General features: G+C 47.6%; 1 pseudogene; it reads left to right on the top strand.

The window, feature by feature from the left end:
- The first annotated feature begins 14259 nt into the window (after positions 1-14259).
- LOC122903663 lies at positions 14260-14378 on the top strand (annotated as a pseudogene).
- The last annotated feature ends 1984 nt before the right edge of the window (positions 14379-16362 follow it).

Genomic DNA, 16362 nt, shown 5'->3' with positions numbered 1-16362 from the left:
AGTTTGCAACAGCCAATGAGCAGCCCTTACATGCAGCGCGCATGATCATTCCCTTCCGCCACCTAAGGGTCCCGCAGTGTTCATGCACCTCTTACATAAGCTGTCAGCCAATCACATCTCGTTCCTCAAAAGCGCATGCGCCATCTTGTTCTTGTTCTGCCAGCGTGGCTCCCGACAAAGCAGCAAACTTGTATCTCTATACAATTAAGAGCTTTTCTTTACCACTGAGGTCACTAAGAAGAAAAGCCCAAATATAATACAAATGCGGGTTTATAAGTATTTTAATGCAACAGAACCAAAAATGATATTTAGAGTCCAACTGTCCACCTCCATCACCAAATTATCATGGAGATGTTATAAGTTTATATTTGATTCCTCAAGTTTGTGCCTCCAGAAACACAATTTTATTGCTAGCTCATAATTTCTCAGCCTTTTAACAACTAGCTCATACTAAATTTAAAAAATGCACAAAAGACTGCTGCATTAAAAAAAGCACCATACTTTATTAACTTAAAGTAAACATACTATCAATTGAATGAAATATTCAAATTGTATGAATTGCAATTCTATGATCAAAGTGCAAAAGGCAAAAATAACAATAATGAAGTCATTTTAAAAGACTTAAACATTAATTATTAATAGTATGATGCTATATTAGTTTGATGTTTCTTAGTATGTCAACTTTCCAGTTAAACCATTATCAAAATTCTTAATTATAAATAATTCAATATAAAGGAAATTTCATAGCAAGTAAGGCTATGAAAGGGGGGGGGCATTGCATTAGGACAAGTCCAGACCAATATATCCTGCTAATAACTATGTATCTCTATTAAAAGTCCAACAGGCATCACAGTCTTAACACAGTTAAACCTAGACTCAAAATATTCTTGCCCAACCTAGTCTTTCTTCTGTGTTACCAGCAAGTTGACACTTGTTTTTGGGTCTTCCCATTATCCAAATCCCACTGATTTCTAAGACATTTTGAGTCCATAAGTGAGACCCATCATTTTTTTTTATATCTCCTCAAAAATAAAGTTAATACAGAACCTCCTTTTAGTTACTCATCTGGTCACAAAAAAAAAAAAAAAAAAAAAAAAAAAAGGCATAGACTCACTGAGGCTAATTCAAGCAAGAGGATTTATTGTAGTGAGCTTTATAAAGTAAAGTGAGGCACATCAAAATTTTCAAGAGTTTATTCGAGCATACATTGATTTGAATCAGGCAGCACCAAACCAGAGGTGTTTAGGAGTGCTCTGCCTATGGGAGCTGGGAGAAAAGATTTTACAGAGAAGACACAGAAAAGCAAGGAAATTATTTGATTGGTTATAGCTTAAGTAATTACCTTATTTGTGAAAGCTTTGTTAGCAGTGGTTGGTTGTTCTAGAGTTTGTTTGTTTGTTTGTTTGCTTTTCTCAGACTTGAGTGCATTGACTCCGCCTTACGTTTTGATTTGGCTAATGGCCTCCTTGTTGAACTACTTTGACATGAGTGAGTGGGAAATGACAATAATTTGGAAGGAGGGACCATAATAGGGATGGTCTTCTGTGAGGTTAGGGCTGTAAAGTAGTTTAGATTCATAGTAGCTCCCCAGACTGTGGCATCAGGAGTCCACAGAGCTCTCTGCTATCAGTGTGACTATGCAGCATCCTGCTATCAGTGTGACTATGCAGCATCCTACAGATCTGCTTATCACAATCAGCTCCACAAGCTTCCCCCTGAGTATTAGCTCAGTTTCAAAAGAGGAAAGCCTAGGTCGTCTTCATGAGCCAGGCCACTAAGTCAGACTTGTCTATGCACCCTTGCTGAATGCACTGTCCACTTCTGTCCAGATAGCTCCAAACAGGGGTGCAGTGATGTGTGCTGCCCTCCATTCACTGGATACTCCAAACAGGAGAATCACTGGGGGCCAGACATGGAGGCACACTAAACCCTTCCCTTTTTTTTGCCTTACTTACCTATGCCAATATTGCCTAAAGATATCTAAAACTATACAGTGACGTTCAGGAAACTACTTTTGGGCATCAAAAGAGGGGACAGTATTCACAGGACTGTTTGCTGCAGGGCACCACCAAAAACCCATGAGATTTTCCACATGGGTTAGGTCAAAGTACCTTTTTTTTTTTCCTGACTATGAAAACACACACACACATACCACATTTTCATTCATTCTGCTTAGAAATGTAATATTTTTCTATTTATAATATTCTTATGGCTTTACTTTAAGAATGTTAGTTATTTTCATTTGTTACAAAGGCAATTTCCAATAATATATTCAAATTATAGATCAGTTGAATTCACTTCCTGTTATACAGTTAAGAATAGTGTCAAAATGACATCACAAAAAGTACCATCTGGAGGGTAAAGAAAAGATACAGACTGAATGCATTTTCCAAGTCAAGAATGAAACAAGACAAAAAAGATACTCTTAAAATATTAATTTTCTTTTTTACATAGACCCTAGTGTCAAATATTTAACCTGGTAATATTACAGCCCATGAGGTTCCCAAAAATAGTATGTTGTTTTTTTTTTTTAGTATGACAACTAAGGTAATATTTCCATTCTCATGGAAATATTCCACTGAAAATTATATAATAAATCTTAAGTTAGACATGGTTTCTACAAGCAAGTAAACAGTGAGAGGAAACTAGTTCAAATAAGCTTTAAGACAACATTCATCTGATAATTATAGACTCTAAGAAAGCAAAAATGTCCCTTAGAGGATCTTTAGGATAATCTTTCACTTCTGCAAGAAAACCTTCTGCAGTATTCCCGGAATATGCCAATTCAGTATGCCTTTAATTATTTTCTGTGATGGGAATCTTCAAACATGATCAAAGCCCAACTTCATTTTTGGACAGTTGGAATTGCCCAATGTTCCTTCTTATAAGGAACCACTCTGCCTCTCTAATGCATCAAGCCCTCCAGAATGACACAGATCAAAGTGACACCTCTCTACATGTGTGCCTTTAAAAAGTATTCCTTCTTAGTGTTCTAAGAACCTCTCCTTAGATTCACTGCCCCATGCAGTTAGCAACTAAAACAAAGGTATCTGACACTTTTTGACTCCTTTATAACTAAAGATTAAATAAATGCAAAACAGTAAAAGAAAGTCTGGAACACTGATCTGCACTATTTGCAGAGAACTGTACTAGAGGAACCAAGGAGATACACCATGGAGACTCTACTGCTAACCACAGAACTGGTCTATGAAAATCAGTGGCTCTAACCCTCACTTTGTGAGCTGTCGCAACAGCAGGGACAACAAAATGATTTCAAGACCAGCTGTTTCAGGAGACCAGAAACAAAGACAGCTCAGAAAATGAGTTCCTAATGGCATTAAAAAGGAGTTTCTTCCTTCAATATCAAGGTTCTTTGATGCCAAGGGGAACAAACTAAGAAAGAAGCTTGGGCCATACTATGTAACACTTCTACAAATTGTTTCAGGAAAAACAAGGGGAAAAAAACAAAAAACAAAAAACACTCACAGAGAGAAGTGCCCAGTGGTACTGACCACAGTCTTAGCTGCTTCCTTAGCAATTCCTGGATCAATGCACCACAGGCCGTCCCACTGGCCCAAAATGTTAACAGGAGGATCCTAACAAATCCAAGTAGATATTGAAGCAAAACAAGACTGCATCTGTGTCCCCTGCTCTATGCCAATACTAAGACTATAAGAAATTATCTCTATCAAGGATGAATAAAAAGAAGTCAACTTAGAAAAGATTCCATAAGAACAATAAAAAAGGCACACCTTTCAAGAGGTAGGCAGAAAACATGCTTTTAACAAAAAGTATAGTGGCATCTGGGTGGCTCAGTGAATTAAGCCTCTGCGTTCAGCTCAGTCATGATCTCCGGGTCCTGGGATCGAGCCCCGCATGGGGCTTTCTGTGCAGCGGGGAACCTGCTTCCACTGACTCTCTGCCTACTTGTGATCTCTCTCTGTGTGTGTCAAATAAATAAAATCTTTTTAAAAAATAAATAAATAAAATAAAAAAGAAAGTATAAATAGCAGTATCTGTTTGAATGCTTGGTAAAATTCACTAAAGCATGCTCTCATGGTTTTATTAAAAAAATTAAAAGGGTGATGTCTGCAATCAAAGGAGACGTGGCAGAGACAAAATTTTATGAAAAATTGGCAGAAATAACAAAATAACTAGAATTTTAAAGCATTGTGAAATAAATATCCAATGACATAAATTTTAAGTCCAGTAGGATGAGGAGGGAAAATATGAAAAGCTCTCACAGACCAAGATGGTCACTAGGTCGTTCCTGACCTCACGCCCTCTCCTAAGAAACAAAGCTCACAGCTCTTCAAAAACAAGACTCCGCTGAGAGAATCTGGAACACGGGGGTGAAGCCGAAGCTGCCCTGCCCGCGGAGCCCAACGTGCATTACTTCAGAGCCATCCGAGAGCGGCGACAGGCCGGTCACGGCTCCTGCCTCTGGCCGGCACCACAGGGAGCTCCACGTCGGCCTCGGGCCCTGCAGGGAAGAGGGAACCCAGGGACCCCGGGCATCGGGGGCTGTCCTGGGGCTGTCCTGGGAGCGCTTCTCGGATTTCACACCGCGGGGATCGCAGGCGACGCGCGGGACGCACGGGAACCCGCCTGTGACCGAGGAAGGGGGTCGGGCGCGCCGCAACCCGTCCGCCGTCCGGGCTCACTGAGCTCCTGCCTGCATCGCCCGGCGCGGTCCCAGCCGGCGGGATCCTCCTCCACAGGACCAGGCCTGGGCACACTCGTCTGTCGGGTTCGGAGGCCGTTTGCCGACTCCAGAGCCCCGTCTGCCCGCCGCCGCCCGGGCAAGAAGCAGAATCACAGCCCGACCCGACGTGGGGGTGTCTCCCAGCCCGACGCACCCAGGACGGCTGGTGACAGCTCCGGGAAGCAGCGGAGCCCGGCAGGGCTTGAGCCAAGATGCAGGGATGTGGGCGGACGGGCAGACAGACAGACGGACGGGCAGACGGGCAGACAGACAGATGGACAGGTGGACGGGCAGACAGACAGACGGACGGGCGGGCAGACAGACTGACGGACGGGCGGGCAGACAGACGGACGGGCGGATGGGCAGACAGACAGACGGACGGGCGGGCAGACGGGCAGACAGATGGGCGGGCGGACGGGCAGACAGACAGTCAGACGGACGGGCCGAAGGGCAGACAGACAGATGGACGGGCGGGCGGACGGGCAGACAGACAGACAGACGGACGGGCAGACAGACGGACGGGCTGAAGAGCAGACAGACGGACGGGCAGACGGGCCGACAGATGGGCGGGCAGACGGGCAGACAGACAGACGGGCGGGCGGACGGGCAGACGGGCGGGCGGGCCGACAGATGGGCGGGCAGACGGGCAGACAGACAGACGGGCGGGCGGGCCGACGGGCAGACAGACGGGCGGGCAGACGGACAGACAGACGGACGGGCGGGCAGACAGACGGGCGGGCGGACAGACGGGCGGGCGGACGGGCAGACAGACGGGCGGGCGGACAGACAGACAGACGGACGGGCAGACAGACAGACAGACAGACAGACGGGCGGACAGACGGGCGGGCGGACGGGCGGAGTTGATCGCCCAGTACCGCGCGTAGCAGGGGCTGACCCACGGCCGAGGCGGAGGGAGGCTCTTCCCTCCCGCCCACCCGCAGAGGCCGTCGGAGACGTTACGGAGCCGCCGCTCCCGCTCCCGTCCAAGGAGGGAACCGCGGCAGCTCGGCCGCCCTGGAACCCGTGTTGCGGCCCCGGTGACCGGAGAGGCCGGAGCAAGTCCCGGAGCTGAGCCCGAGGCGGAGCGAGGAGGCTGCGCAGTCGCAGAACCTGCGGCGCGGGGAAGACACCGACAAACAGCCGCAGTGGCTGCGCGACCGCTTCTCCTTGGGGCGCTGCGGGCTGGCCGGGTGGAGCCGCAGCCCCGGGCTCAGGTCGTGACCGCGGCGTCCTGGGACCCAGCCCGGAAGAGCCCGCCCCTCCCAGGGGAACTTGCTTGGGGACCCCAGTGTAGGGGCGGGGCAGGCCGGGAGGAGACGTCCAATCGCTGGGTCGCGCCTATATCCCCTGGGGTGTACTGCGATCTGATTGGCCACCTGTGCAGGGGCGGGGCTCAACCACCCCCATAAGGGCTGCTGGAGGGTCAGGTAGAAGCAGCAGGAGAGCCCGGGGAGGCGAAGCAGTTCTTGGAAGAGCCATAACCGCACTGCCCGCGGTCCCTCCCCCTGCAGCCTCCAGCCACCTGCGGCCCCGCTCCGGCAGCCCCAAGCTGCAGCCTCCGGCAGCTGTGCCACCAGCAGGCCCGCGCCAACAGCGGTCCCGAGACACCAGCGGTCAGTGGTCCCAATGCCTGCAGCCCCTGGATGCAGCCCCTAGCCTCCGGCAGCCTCGCTGCAAAATGCCTCGCCACCCCGAGCCACAGCGGCCTTGTCCGTGTCAGAGTGGCACCGTGGGGAGCAGAGTCTGTGTCATCCGGGTTGTCCTCCTTGTCATCGTCGCTGTCACTGTTGCCTCTTCATCGTCGGGAACGGCCTCATCCGGGAAGCGACCTCATCGAGCAGCGGCCTCGTCCTGGGAGTGGCCTTGTCCAGGGGGGCCTCTTCTTGGGAGCGGCTCTGACCATGGAGTGGCCTCATATTCGGAGCAGCCTCATCTAGAGCAGCCTCGTCCTGAGCGGCCTTCTTGGGAGTGACCTTGGCGGGATCATGTCGTCACCTTTTCCTAAGAGACAGCCCTGACCGGTCAGTTTGATTCTTGATGCTTGGCGCGAAATAAAGTTTTGCTTGACCTTCACTTTGTATCAGTCTCATTCCTTTGATCACGGACCCTAATGGTCCCACATCAGGCTCTCTGCTCAGTGGGGAGCCTGCTTCCTCCTCTTTCTCTCTCTACCTGCCTCTCTGATCTGTCTGTCAGATAAATAAATAAAATCTTAAAAAAAATAAAAGAACTGCTTCTCCCACATGAAATCTAATTAATAGCCCCACTCATTGCGGAACACAGCCTTCAGCCTGTCTGACCACAGACCCCAGCACACAGGAAGCATGAACAGTGTACAGCCCCTGGGCTCCCCTATGTGCAGAGAAGAACTAGTGGCCTTACCTGACCAGGGAACTTAGTGCATACTTTGGCCTAATTCAGACCCACAATGATCTATATAGGCCTTGGGTCCTGTCCTACTGCCCTGCCAGGCAGAGAGGGTAATTCATAGCCCTATCTACCACTGAATATAGTACTCAGTCTGGTCGTCTAGTAACCCTGACCAGAGAATCCAGGCAACCAGAGCCCCTTCTTCAGCCGCACTTAGGAAGGCAAACAAGCCGGCATTCCTTCCCAACTGCAGAACCAGTGGCACATGTAACCATCCATGTTCTCAGAATGCAAACAGTTGCCTCGTCCCAAAACATTCCATACTAGCAGGCCTCAAGGAGGTTATCAATAAACATACCTGGAAAAACTGAGCCGACTGGTGAAGAACTATCTCTGTCAAAACCTGTAAAGTTTGGGAGAAGAGCCTGATTACTCAAATTCAGACACTAACATAATGAAACAAGGATCACAAGTAAATCAGGTAAATGTGGCACCAAAGGAAAGTAATAAAGCTCCAACAACTGACCTTAAAAAAAATGGAAATCTATTAACTGTCAGAAGAAAAATTTAGAATAAGGCTACTAAAGAAGTTTAGTGTATATATACATATAAACAGACAACTAAATGAATTTAGGAAAACAGTGCATGAACAAAAAGAGAAATGCAAGGAAGTAAAACACACACACACACACACACACACAAAAACCTAAATCCTATAATTGAAAAATAGTTAAAAAAATAATGGAACAGAAGAATTCAATAGAGAATTTAAAAAATGGGGGCACCTGGGTGGCTCAGTGTGTTAAAGCCTCTACCTTCAGCTCAGGTTATGATCTCAGGGTCCTGGGATGGAGCCCCGCATGGGGCTCTCTGCTCCGCAGGGAACCTGCTTCCCCACCCCTCTCTCTGCCTGCCTCTCTGCCTGCTTGTGATCTCTGTCAAACATATAAATAAAATCTTTTTAAAAAAAATAAATAAATAAAAATAGATTCGACATAAAGAAAGAATCAACTATCTGGAGGACAGGACATTGGAAATTACATAGAGAAGCAAAAAAGGATTAAAAAGAGGAAAGAAACCCTGTGAAAATTACGGGACACAGTGAAAGGAAACAATATTTGCATTATTGGAATTCCAGGAGAAGTGGGAAAGGGACAGAAATGATATATTTAAAGCATTAATGGCTGAAAACTTTTTGAACCTAGAGAGAGAAATGGACATCCACAGCCCTGAGGCCCAAAAGACCTCAAATAGGTTGAATCAGATAGGGCTAATTTTGGACACATTGTAATCACATTGCCAAAATTCAAAGAAAGAATTTTAAGAGCAGCAAGAGAAAAGAGAAAAGCTCTGTACAAGAAAAACCCTCATAAGACTAGTGGATTTCTCAACAGAACATTTGCAGGGCAGGAGAGAATAGGATAACATATTCAAAATACTGGAAGAAAATAACTTGTCAACCAAGAATTCTAACTCTAGGAAAGCTGTCCTTCAGAAATGAGAGATAAATACTTGCTTGAACAAGTACTGAGAGAGTTCATTACCACCAGACTCTGCCTTATAAGAAATGCTGAAGATAGTTCTTTGAGTGGTAAGTAAAAGAATTCTAATTAACATCATAAAAACTCAAAAAGGTAGCATAAATCTATAACCTATTAGCAAATATATATTCATAGTTAGATTCTGCCATATGGTAATTCTGGTGCATAATTCATTTACAATTCTTAACAAGAAAACAAACCATAACTACAAAAATCTGTTATTAGTTACACAATAAAAACGTATAAATTGTAACAGCAATAACCTAAAATGTGAGGGGGAGGAGAAGTAAAAATACATAATTCACAAATTCCATTGAAGTTATCAGTTTAAAAATAGGCAGCTATAAGTTTAAGATATGCTCTGCAGGCCTTATTAACCACAAGAAAAAAAATCATGTAGTTATTACACAAAAGAACACCATAAGGAAATCAAAGTATACTAATAACAAAAGAAATCAAAACACACACAAAGACAGGAGGATAAGAAACAGAGAAAAACAGATCTACAAAACAACCAGAAATGGGCGCCTGGGTGGCTTAGTGGGTTGGGCCACTGCCTTCCGCTCGGGTTATGATCTCAGGGTCGTGGGATCGAGTCCCGCATCGGGCTCTCTGCTCAGCGGGGAGCCTGCTTCCTCCTCTCTCTCTGCCTGCCTCTCTGCCTACCTGTGATCTCTGTCTGTCAAATAAATAAATAAAATCTTCAAAAAAAAAAAACCAGAAAACAATTAACAAAATGGCAATAGTAAGTTCTTACGTATCAATGATTAAAGACAAATCAGATTCTCCAAATAAAAGATACAGAATTGCTGAATGGATAAAAAGAAAATCCAACAATATGCTGTCTTTATGAAACTCATTTTAGGGGTGGATGGCTCTCAGTTTAGCATCTGATTCTTGATCTCAGCTCAGGTCTTGATGTCACGGTCATGAGCTCAAGCCCTGTGTTTACTAAAACAAATAAAAAATAAAAATAAAAGAGAAACTCACATTAGACTTAAAGATGTATAAACTGAGAGTGAAAGATGGAAAAATACACTTCAGGCAAATAGTAATTAAACAAAAGTCAGGGGTAACTGTTTATATCAGATAAAATGGACTTCAGTCAATTACGGAAAAGTCTTTATATAATGATAAGTGGGTGAATACATCAAAGAGGTGTAACAACTGTAAATATTTATGCCCCCAACATCAGAACACCTAAATGAATAATAAGTCAAAATTAACAGAGCTAAAAGGAGAAAGAACTAATAATACAATAATAGTCGGGTGTAAGGGTCTGCCCCTCCCAGAGGAACTTGCTCGTGGACCCTGAATGTAAGGGTGGGGCAGACTGAGTGGAGACATCCAATCAGTGAGGCATATGTATAGCCACTGGGGAAATTGGAATTCAATTGGCCGCCTGTGTGGGGCGGGGCTCAGCCACCCCCATAAAGGTTGCTCTGCCAGGCTGTCAAGGGGGGCTGCTGCAGGAGAGCGGTGGAGTCAGCGGAGAGCGGTACGGATAGCGGTGAAGTCGGCGAAGAGCGGTGGAGTCAGCGGAGAGCGGTGAAGCCGGCGGAGAGCGGTGAAGCTGGCGGAGAGCAGTGAAGCGGTGTGGAGAGTGGTGGAAGTTGGCGGAGAGCAGGGGAGTCAACGGTGAATAGAAGAGCTGTAACAGCTCTTGTAAGAGCTACAACCGTGTTTGCAGTCTCCAGCCTCCCGCGACCCCGAGCCGCCGCCTGCAGCTTCCAGCCTCCGGCAGCCCCAAGCGGCCGCCTACAGTCTCCAGCCACCTGCAGCTTCCAGCTTCTGGTGGTCCTGCCTCCCGCGGCCCCAACCCGCCGCCTGCAGCTTCCAGCCTCCGGCAGCCCTGAGCCGCCGCCTGCAGCCTGTAGCCTCCGGCGGCCCTGCCTTCAGCAGCCCGGCGAGCTGCCGAGACCCCAGCGGTCCAGCGGTCCTGATGCCTACAGCCCCTGGATGCCAGCGGTCTCAAGGCGCAAGCAGCCCTGAGATGCCAACGGCCCCTAGACACCAGCAGCCTCGCCGCAAAATGCCTCGCCACCACCGAACCACAAGTGGCCTTGTCCGCAGTGGTGGCTTCCTCCGGGTGGAAGCCTGGTCAGAGTAGCATCGTGGGGAGCAGAATCTGTGTCATCCGGGTTGTCCTCCTTGTCATTGTTGCTTCTTCGTCATTGGGAGTGGCCTCATCCAGGAAGTGGTCTTGTCCAGAACAGCCTCTTCTTGGGAGCGGCCTTGTCCGGGGAGCAACTTCATTGAGCAGTTGCCTTGTCTTGGGAGTGGCCTCTTCTTGGGAACAGCTCCAATCATGGAGCGGCCTCATCTGCGGAGCAGCAGCGTCATCTAGAGTGGCCTTGTCCAGAGTGGCCTTCTTGGAAGTGACCTTGTTGGGATCATCGTCACCGCCTTTTCGTAAGAGGTAGCTCTGACCGGTTGTTTGATTCCTGATGCTTGGCGCGAAATAAAGTTTTGCTTGACCTTCGCTTTGTATCAGTCTCATTCCTTTGGTCACGGACCCTAACATTTGGGGGCTCATCCGGGATCAAACGACGAGAACTGAGCCAGCATCAGAATTTTTAGGAAAAGCCTCCGGAGGTATTGGGTTTCGAGGTATTGGGTTTCGAGGTATTGGGTTTCGAGGTATTGGGATCCTATCCGTCTGTCTGGTTGGAGCTCCAGGGTATAGCCCACCGGGGAGAAGCCGGACGCAGCCATGCTCCCCAGGGCTGGAGTGGATGCGGGGACGCCCCATCCATCTGCTGATAGATCGACAGGGGGTTCGAGTCCCCCTGGGCGGTCGGGGGGGTTCGAGTCTCCCTGCGCGGTCAGGGGTTCGAGTCCCCTGGGCGGTCGGGGGGTTCGAGTCCCCCTGCACTGTCGGGGGGTTCGAGTCCCCCTGCGCGGTCGGGGGGTTCGAGTCCCCCTGGGAGGTCCCGGGGGGTTCGAGTCCCCTGCCTTCCCTTTGACAGTTGAGGGGTTCAAGTCCCCTTAGACGGTTGGGGATAAAGATAGCCCCCACCAGTGGCAAGCTCTGGGTAAATTAGAAAGTGCATAGAAATTAATGCACTCCATAAATTTGGTCAGGAGGACAAAGAGAAAAATCCGATTAGGAAATCCATTGAGCTATACAAAAAGAAAAACAACACACCAAAGCTTATGGAATGCCACTAAAACAGTACTTAAAGGGAAATTATAGCAGTAAGCACCTGTTTTAAAGGATGAAGTTAAACTTCTACCTCATACAATATATAAAATTTTAAAAGGATCAGAGACCTATATTGTACTCTATAAGGTAACTGATATATGCTATAATATCGATGACCCTTGAAAACATTAGGCCCAGTTAAAGAAGCCAGTGATAAAAGACTACATGTATGATCCTGCTTATATGTGAAATGTCCAGAAAACTCAGATCTATAGGAACAGAAAGTAAATTCATAGTTACTTAAGATAGGTTGCCAAAAGATGGGAGTGACCGATGTTTGAATGGGGTTTCATTTAGGAGGGTGAAAATGTCCAGAACTTGATTGGACACAATTCATCCTTTTAAAATATACATTTCAATAAACCATTTAAAGGTTATAGAAACTCTAAAGGAACAACAAATAGAAAGGTAAATAACAAGATAAGAGGAGAATATGAAAAATCTCATGGAGCTCAGGAAAGGAAGTCCCCCCGCCCCCCAGCAGCAGGCTCTGGACCACTGGGGTTGTGGTTATTTGTTTGTTTTTGGTTTTTTTTGTTGTTGTTGTTGTCTATTGTGTTTTGTTATGGTTGAAGGAATGTGGCAAGCAGAGAGTAAGGGGACGCTAGCTTTCATCTCTCTGTTCCTCATAATAGATGTGGGGCTTCTCCCTCACTCATTTTGTGTGTTAAGGGCTATAACGAGCCACCTGGAGTTAGTCAAATGCCGGGTTAAGGTGTCCAATGCTGATGCTCATTAGAGCCGGGCATGGAAAATAAGTGCCTAGTGGGCCACTTTTGGTAAGCAGAACTGGCACTGTGGGATGAACCAGCCTCGAGACAGAGACTTTAAGGAATATTCCCAAGCAGCTGCCGAAACTTCCTTTGTTTCGGGGAATTCCTTGCCTTCTCTGGCCCGACGTGGACTGCCTGGCCCCTCCCCCTTGCTGGCAGGGAAAGCATGGCATCTGAAGTGGAACGGGCCCAGGTGGAACATGAGGTCTGTTGGCGAAGGGATGGCTGGGCTGATGGTTAACTGTCTGTTTCAAGGGTTTAATGAGTAATTGTTAAAGTGGCTTCCGAAGTCTTTGATAACCTGAAACTGTGAAGGGTTGCTTGAATGACAAATGGAGTTAAATTTGTTGGACATCTAGATCCTAACCAAATGGGATGAAATGCTAGGGCGCTGTTTGCTGGAACTGGGTTTGTACTTTTGAAATCTGCTGGTGAACACATTCTGTGCTTAACTGATTGATAAATTTGCCATCTAAAGAATTCTGTTGTAACAACTCACCATTGGTTTATATTTAGTCTTAAGTAGAGGTTAAGGTATTTCTAAGAGTACAAAATTCTGTTAAGTGTAATTAAGACTGATGGAAATGAGAAAAGCAACTCTGTATGTAAAAAGTAGGAGATATGTAAAAGAGAGATAAACAGCCCTAAGGCCACTGTCAGAGCTAAATCCATTCGTAAAAGAATGGAAGGGGAGACTGATCACCTCCCATTAGCCAGGGATACCCAAAGGGGAGGATGTCCAACCTGTTTGAATCTGGAGAGTGCCTGACTGTGTGAATGTATCTCTATGGCTCCACCGCTTCCACTATGGAGTCTGAATGGACTGCACCCTGAATCTTGCAGGGCTTCATATGGCGTAACAGTCATCTACTCCATGGAGTAGCCCGGTCCAGGGTTTATACGGACAGACCTTAGATAAGACGCTCCTAAGTTCCCACGAGGGGCACAAGCAGGACAGCATCCAGGGACAGCCCTGCTCCAATGGCAGAGCAGACCACAGCTGTTCTCTCTGGGCTCCTCCACCCAGAATCTGGGAGATGGAACAGGGGAAATTCTGTGCAATGAATTTGGACTCTGCTTAGCACCTCTGTGTTGGTTCTCAGACCTAGAAAAACGAGAGCCTGAGGGTCCACTTTGAGTCTAGGAAGCCATCTTCCAAGAGGAAGAAAACTCTCTGAAGCTCCATGAGCTGCTTGTCCCTCTTCTCTGATGTCTGGACTCGATGGGTCACACAAGGGCCTATGCGAGGAGCTCGGGAGTCAAGGCTTCAAATCTTGGCCATCAGAGGCTGCCAGGGACCTGACCCGATTGATACACGTGCAGCTGCTGGCACGTTTCTGAATATGCTGGCTCTCTGCAGCCTCTGCATCTTTGAACATGTCCATCTGTCTGAAACATCATTCTGTTCCAAGCACTTAGAAACCCTCCACTACCTCTTCCTTTGTACAGAATGGGTATGACTACAAGGCATCAGTAGCCCAAGAAGGCCGGGGGCCAATGTAACTATGAACGAGAGAGATATGGCAGCTAACCAAGCCTGGACAAATTCAGGTAACAGTAGGGTATGAGAAAGTTCAGCTTCCTCCAGCAAGGGGAGGACGGTTCCATGTTATATAGGATGTCGCGTACACTCATCTGAGAATATCGGGTAAGAACCTTATGATTGTCTACGGCCATACCACCCTGAAGGCGCCAGATCTCGTCTGATCTTGGAAGCTAAGAAGGGTCGGGCCTGGTTAGTACTTGGATGGAAGACTGCCAGGGAATACCGGTTGCTTTTGCTTTGATCTCCAAGAGGAAATTTCTTGGGACGGTGGGCTACTGCAGGCTGTGGATGCTACCTTCATGGAGATGGCACAACCTCTCTATGAACTGGCTAAGGGAGGACTCACTATGGTAGAGTGTGGACAGCTGAGGCAGAAGGAGCATTTCGGGAATTACAAAGAGCCTTACTGTGTGCCCCAGCATTGGTCATCCCAGATGTTACCAAGCCCTTCCACTTGTATGTGGATGAAAAGGCAGGGCTGACTAAAGAAGTTTTGACTCAGACTCTAGGGCATGGTGAAGGCCAGTGGTCTATCTTAGAAAGAAACTAGATCCAGTAGCAGCTGGGTTCCCCCTTTGCTTCTGCATAATTGCTGCCATGGCCCTCCTGGTCAAGGATGCATGCAAATTGACTCTGGGTCAAAATCTCATATTGACCACCACCCACGTTATCAAGGGCCTTCTCCAGACTCCACCAGACTGGTGGGTGACAAATGCCCGAGTGATGAGGTATCAGGCCCTCCTCCTGAATGGAAAAAACAAAAAAAGTGATCTTCTAGCCCCCGGCAGTGCTAAATCCAGCCATGTTGCTACCAGAGGTGCTGGCTGACCTCCCACACAACTGCAGGAAGGTCCTAATCCAAGTCACGGGAATAAGGCCGGATCTCAGAGACACTCCCCTCCCGGATGCGGAAATGACTCTGTTCACAGAAGGGAGTAGTTACATGGTCAGTGGAAAAGAGGTATGCGGGGGCTGCAATGGTTTCTCCTGGGCAGAGACTCTGGATGACAGCCTTGCCACATAGGATCTCGGTGGAAAAGCAAAGCTGATTGCATTCACCAAGGCACTACAGATGGCCGAGGCCACAGGCACTAACTGGAAACTACAGTGTGCCTACTGGCCCCAGAGCTCTGAGCAAGGAGAATGAACCAGACTCTCGAAAAGACCTTGACAAAGTTAATTTTGGAGGCTGGCGGTGGATAGAAAATCTCCTTCCTTTTACTCTCAGGGCACGATGTAATAAACAAGGTGACCCCATTTAAAATAATGTTTGGGAGCTCTGTCCTAGGCTACAGGAGGTTGCCCTAGCAGAAATGACTGATCAGTCTATACCCCAGTCACTGCAGGCATTACAGTCTGTCTTAAAAAGAAGGGATCCGGGGCGCCTGGGTGGCTCAGTGGGTTGAGCCGCTGCCTTCGGCTCAGGTCATGATCTCGGGGTCCTGGGATCGAGTCCCATATCGGGCTCTCTGCTCGGCGGGGAGCCTGCTTCCTCCTCTCTCTCTCTCTGCCTGCCTCTCTGCCTGCTTGTGGTCTCTGTCTGTCAAATAAATAAATAAAATATTAAAAAAAAAAAAAAGAAGGGATCCAAACTGCCCACACTGGGACAGAGACAGTGGTGGAACCACATCCCAGGGACTTGCTTTGGATACGTAACTATCAAGTGGGGAACTTGAAGCCTCGCTGGAAGGGACAACTTACTGTTATCCTAACCACCCCCACGGCAGTAAAAGTAGAAGGCATTAGGGCCTGGGTTCATATAGGTCACGTCAAACGAACCGAGAATAAGGATGCCCCCCAGATGGGAGCGGAAGCCGACAGACCCAGCTGACCATGGACTAAAAAAAAAAAATTCTAAGTTTATTGTTGCTATACTAAAGAAAATTGGGGCGATAAAATGTTAGTCTTATATGTTCAATATAAGATAGAACCATCTGAAAAGTCAAGGATTTGACTAATCTCCAAAGAAAAGGGGGGAATGTAAGGGTCTACCCCTCCCAGAGGAACTTGCTTGTGGACCCTGAATGTAAGGGTGGGGCAGACTGAGTGGAGACATCCAATCAGTGAGGCATATGTATAGCCACTGGGGAAATTGGAATTCAATTGGCCGCCTGTGTGGGGCGGGGCTCAACCACCCCCATAAAGGTTGCTCTGCCAGGCTGTCAAGGGGGGCTGCTGCAGGAGAGCGGTGAAGTCGGCGGAGAGCGGTGAAGCGGTGCGGA

This window comes from Neovison vison, chromosome 3 (genome assembly GCF_020171115.1).
Source record: "Neovison vison isolate M4711 chromosome 3, ASM_NN_V1, whole genome shotgun sequence".
In the NCBI taxonomy this organism is placed as follows: domain Eukaryota; kingdom Metazoa; phylum Chordata; class Mammalia; order Carnivora; family Mustelidae; genus Neogale; species Neogale vison.
This window is presented reverse-complemented; position numbering and strand designations above follow the sequence as displayed.